The sequence below is a fragment of the Carlito syrichta genome, unplaced genomic scaffold (assembly GCF_000164805.1).
Source record: "Carlito syrichta isolate Samal-C Ts95f unplaced genomic scaffold, Tarsius_syrichta-2.0.1 Scaffold312104, whole genome shotgun sequence".
Lineage (NCBI taxonomy): Eukaryota > Metazoa > Chordata > Mammalia > Primates > Tarsiidae > Carlito > Carlito syrichta.
Window position 1 is genome coordinate 82855 of NW_007256200.1, and position 5637 is coordinate 88491.

Here is a 5637-nt window from a genome sequence, read left to right on the forward strand (position 1 = left end):
CTGCAACAGGGAGGCGGCAGTCCTGTCCTCAGGGCCCGCGGCTGCCTTTCGAGGCCTCTTGGGCTGTGAAGCCCGCGAGGAACGGCCTGGGCTCTGCCTCCTGCCTCTGCTGCCTAATTGGAGGGCGGAGCCTCAGTCTGGGGAAATGCGCCCTGCCTGCGTCTTGGATAGGTGCAGGGCTCTGTCCCCTAGTTGGTGACTCTAATGGGAGGGACTTGCTGACAACCAGGACTCCACGTCAGCGGGGTGGGGGCCACAGTGGGACGGTCGGGGGCACACCCCAAGACAGCCGAGGCGAGGTCAGCCAGCTGTCTACACAGTCCCAGCTTTTGTTTAAAACACACAGCCCCAGGGAGGCAGGTCAATGAAAGGGGAAACTTTGGTGGACGGTGGTCAGAGGTGGAAACCAGGCCTTCCCGTTTCAGCTCAGATGGACAGGAGATGATGACTGTCTTGTGGTTGTTAAGGTGGGACGAGGCTGACACACTAAAATAGATGGCTGCCTCAGGGAAATGCACATCAAAACCGCGGTGAGACACCACCGCACACCGGCCAGGATGGCTGTCATTAAAAAGTCACAAAACAACAGGTGCTGGTGCAGCTGCGCAGAAAAGGGGCTGCTTCTACACTGTCGTGGGAATGTAAGCCAGTAAGTACAATCTCTGCGGAAAGCAGCGTGGCGTTTTTCTCAACTAAAAACTGAGCTTCTGTACAGTCCAGCGATCCCTCTCCTGGGAATGTACCCCAAGGAACATAAAACGCCCGCCAAAAACACACCTGCATATGCATGCTTATAGCTGTGTTATTTACAAGAGCAAAAACATGGAACCCACCCTACTGCCCGTCAAAAGTGGACTGCATCAAGATGTTGTGGCCCATGTACACGATGGAGTACTGTGCAGCCAGAAAGAGGTGGCTGAAGCCTGTCATCCCTGCACTTTGAGAGGCCGAGGCGAGAGGATTGCCTGAGCCCAGGGGTTCGAGACCAGCCCAGGTAACTTGGCGAGACCTTGTCTCTACAATAAATCAAAAAATTAGCTGGGTGTGGTGGTGCTTGCCTCTAGTTCCAGTTACTTGGAAGGCTGAGGTGGAAGGACCTCCCGAGTCCAGCAGGTCAAGGCTATGGTGGCTGTGAGCATGCCACTGTGGTCCAGCCTGGGTGGCAGAGTGAGACTCGACTCCCAAAAATACAAACAGAGAACTGAATATCGGGTGTTCTTGCTCATAAGCGACCCTTGAGCACCAGTCACACTAGCACAGGGTGGGATCAGCAGTTGCTGGGCACTGCCTGGGAGGGAGGGAGAAGTGGGGGAGGGAGGACGGGTGGAGGAAGGAGAGGGAAGGGGCACAGTAGCGCTCTGGAGTGTGGAGAGAGGGCTGGTCCTTCACCTGCATGCAGCCTACTCATGCAGCAAATCCCCACTCGTACCCCACAACTCGAAAACAAATGAAGACAGTGAATTATTCAACTGAAAAATAGATGCTTAGAGTATTCACCTTATGGTGTTTCAGTTTTGGCATGTCACCACATTTATACCAGGAGGCCGGCGTCTGTCTGACCCTGTGAGATGCTCCTGTCTGCTTTCTCTAAGACTCACAGCAGCCGTGTGGCAGCAGCCTCCCGGCTCTCAAGCCGTCCTCAGGCTCTCTCCGAGAGCATGCATGATAGCCACTGCTCAGGTACCGCCAGAGGTTTCCCGAGTGGCCAGTGCAAGGATCGTCTGTTTCTCTCCTAGCACCTTCTCTCACCCCCCTCTCTGACCAAGTGTTGATCCTTCCCTCTGATTTCCTGTGCCATTGCCATCTCAGCCGGCCATTCGAGAGCAGGAAGAAGCCAGAAGCAGGGGCCAGCCTGCGGGTGTGGCTTGTCCTTTCCTACAGTGGCATCCTTCAGAGGAAAGAAGACCCACCTACACTGGTTTCGAAGCCATCTCATTAATATGAATTAATTTGAAATGTGGAGCTTGGAGTGTCTGGTTCTGTTTGTTTGGTTTTCACATGCTTAAGTATCACTCAGCAATTTGTGCAGAACCTTAAAAGTTAAGAGAAACTTTGCTGGGAGGTTTTTTTTTTTTTTGAGTTGGAGTCTCACTCTGACGCCCAGGCTGGAGTGAAGTGGCATGCTCATGGCTGCTGCAGCCTGCAGCCTTGACCTGCTAGGCTTAGGTGATCGTTCTGTTTCAGCCTTCCAAAGCTGGAACTATAGGTGCACACGCTACCATGCCCTGCTAATTTTTTGATGTGTTGTAGAGACGAGGTCTAGCCAAGTCGCCCAGGCTGTCCTTGAACCTGTGGGCTCAGGCAATCCCCTCACCTTGGCCTCCCAAACTGCTGGAATCACAGGCTGAGCCACTGCACCCAACTGAGTTTTTAAAATTTTACAGGCTTTCCTACCAAATAGTGAAAAACAGAAAACCGGATGATCATTACTGCTTCATGGACAGATGTGAGCTGGCACATGTGACGCTTTCTTCCGAGCTTATGTGAGGGTCTCTTGCTAGACTGGTGTCCAGCCAGGGTCTCCGCTTCTGATTCTGATGAAACCACGAAGCCCACACACTCACTGACACTTGTAATTGCGTTTGTTTGGGACGTGAGCTTTGGGGACGAGTCTGTCAAGCATTGGGTGTGGCTAAAGGGGAACCCCCCAACTCGAGCCAAGAGGCTCTGGCTTTGGTGGGACGCAGAGTTTTGCGCACTCCTAGTTGACACCCGGTGCCTGTTCCTAGCCCGAGTGGACAAGATTGGGACCCTCACATCTACTGGGCGAAGCACTCCCAGGGTGGTCCTAGCCCAGGGTGTCACGTGGGCCCAACCCTGGCCTCTGCGACTGGTCCGAGGATGAGACCGTGCGTGTTCCCGCAGGGGAGGCCCCTTCAGCTGGCTGTCGAGACAGGAATTCCGAGGCCAGAGCGCTGAGTCAGTTCCCAGAAGACCATGGTGTCTGGGTCAAAGGTGTTCAAGTGGGACTGCAGTGTTCGGTTTCTGCGTTGCTTGGGGTTGTCTGAAATGGGAGAGGAGGGAGGTCCCCCACCCAGCGAGGGGCTGTCGAGAGGGGGACACCAGCATCTCCTTCAGGGATGGAATCGGGTGAGGAAACTCTCCCAGGTCAGAGTCTGTTTTCCCCAAAGTCAGCACAAGGTCCCAGGTGCCGCCTCTGGGAGATTTCTGCTGTCTCGTGCCTGACCTCTGCGGTGGTTGTGGTGTGGACTGCTTCCTCTCTGGGAAGTTCTTCCCTGGGCTTTGGTGACAGGACACACTCCCGGCTTCTCTCCGCCTGTCTGGCCTCTCCTTGGCTGTTGCAGGCGTTTCCCTTGGCCCATCCCTTAGTTGTGCTCTCCGGGGGACTCCATCACTGGGCCTCGTCTCTCTTGCACATGCTTCCTTGGTGAGCTTTCTGGGAAATCTCACTTGAATGCACTGTGTCCTCTCCTGCCACAGGGCCTTGGCACATGTGACTTTCTCTGCTCAGACTGTTGTTTCCCGAGCTACGGGGCTTCATGGCTTGTTTCTTTAGTTCTCAACTCAAGCATCACCCTTCAAATGAACCTTTCTTGGTTATCCATAGAAAGTGGCAGGCATCCAGTCGGGGCAGCGCCTAGGGTGGGGCAAGCTAGGTCCCCAGGGTGCAGGATGTCCGGAGTCCCCCTTGTCGTGCAAGTACACAGTCAGCACCAGAGGGCGAGTCTCAGGTCACGCCCCGGTCTCTGGCTTTGTTTGTTTGTTTGTTTGTACTTTTGGTTTTATTGAAAAGTTCTGTTGGATTCATCTTAAATAAGATTAAGGCTCACAATAGATAGTCAGCTGAGAACCTCATTTTAGTGTAAAAGCTGCTTGAAACTACATATAAGTTTTCAGAGTTAGGGAAAGCAAACTTAAAATAGTAACATACTGTTCTTTATCTTTAGTTTAAATGTTGAGAAGAACTTTGCAGATGTGAAGAAAAAATAATTTTTATATATCTTCCTTTGGTTCACTAAATTTTCTCCTTTTTGATGCTGACTCTTGACTAGAAGAATCAAATTGATGGAGGACTGTTTTCCTAGATTCGGGGTGACTTCTCTTTTGATTTTCTTTAGAAGACTTTATTGGTTGATTTTCATTGGCCATTTTATTATGAAAGACTTTTCCACTTCTTGTGTTGCTTTCAGACACATGAAATTTGGATGTCTTATTGACTAACTACTCAGACTGAGAAGGAGAAGTGGAACAACAGGGATTTTCTTCAGATCGCGTAGTTTCGTCTTCCTCACAGACGAAACGTGGCTCTCCAGTTCAGAAGAGCCAAAGCTTTTTTTCTGCTTTTCCATTTGACTTTCAATGTCAAACTCATCATTTACATAATGCTCCTGTTCATCTTCTATATCGTCTTTGTCCACCAATGCTGTTTGAAGTGGTGTTTTAAATTGTTCTGGTGATAGTATAGAGGAATCAATATTTTCCATTTGTTCTTTCTCAGTGGTCACTTTGACTTTAAAGGTGTGAAAAGGTGTTGGGACTTCTCCCACATTTAAATACATAGGCTCCCTTTCAAATATTACTCCTTCACAATCACCTTCCTTGAAACCAGGAGGCTGGTCATATGGGGGTGTAACTTCATTGTAGTAAAAAAGTTCCATGGTCAGACAAACATCATTAGGTAAAGGTCCCAGGTTTTGCATTAGAATAGAAATCTTGCGAATGAGGAGTATACTTGCTTTCTTGGTGTCAGCAGATGACATGCTAGACTCATTGCTTTGGTTTTTACTTATAAAGTCCAAGATTGGTCCATTATTGGTGTATTTGAATTTGAACTGGTAACATTCTGAAATTGTCTGAGGGTCTTCTGGATTTGTGTACACAGCTAGAACAACCATCCTTAGATATTTTCTCTGTAAAGCATCATAGCACTCTTGCATCCACTTCACTAACTGTATAGATCCTGGACAATTTTTATCTTCTTTCAGAATTTTGACACAAAGATCATCTAGATATCTTGTTCCATAAGCACATTCTGGAAGTAGTCCTCTCAAATATGTGATGCAGGATACTGAAACTGCCAGGAGCCTCTTCACTAGCAACAAAGACTGCTGCTCAGTTGATATCTTACTGGGAAATATCAATGCACTCATGGAAGTCTTCTGCAACTGTGCAATGGCCATCTTCTTCTGATAAAGTATTTCCTTTAAGTCAACCTTACGGCATGTCTCAGAGTGGCGCTGGCCTGTTTGTTTGTTTTTAAGAAAGCAGGGCTTATTGAGAGGACCGAACAGTTCCCGCAGTGGGAAGGGACCTGAGGGGTTGCCCTAGTCTCTGTTTTTCTTCACGGATGTCAGCCCAACTAACGCACCTGTGCAATCGACTACCGTCTCTCTCCCCACCCTGGTCCCACGCACATCATCAGAAGGGGGACCCCATAGGAGCGGCTGTGTCTGCTTTGGTCTTTGCTGAATCCCAGAGCCTAGAACAGCTTAGACAGAGTCAGTGCTTAGTATCCGGGGGTGCCGAAAAAAAAGTATGCACATTTTAAGAAAGGAAAAAAAAACATTAAAACTGTCATACTCAATATAGACCGATTGCAAAAGGTGAATACAGGTCACATTTGACTTCTGCAGTTACAGGAGGTGCTCAAAGTGGCTCCCATCAGCATCCAGACAC

The 5637-nt window shown here is 49.5% G+C and overlaps 1 pseudogene; it reads right to left on the reverse strand.

Moving 5' to 3' along the window:
• Window positions 1–3954: 3954 nt before the first annotated feature.
• Window positions 3955–5168, reverse strand: LOC103272070 (annotated as a pseudogene).
• Between the last annotated feature and the right edge of the window lie 469 nt (window positions 5169–5637).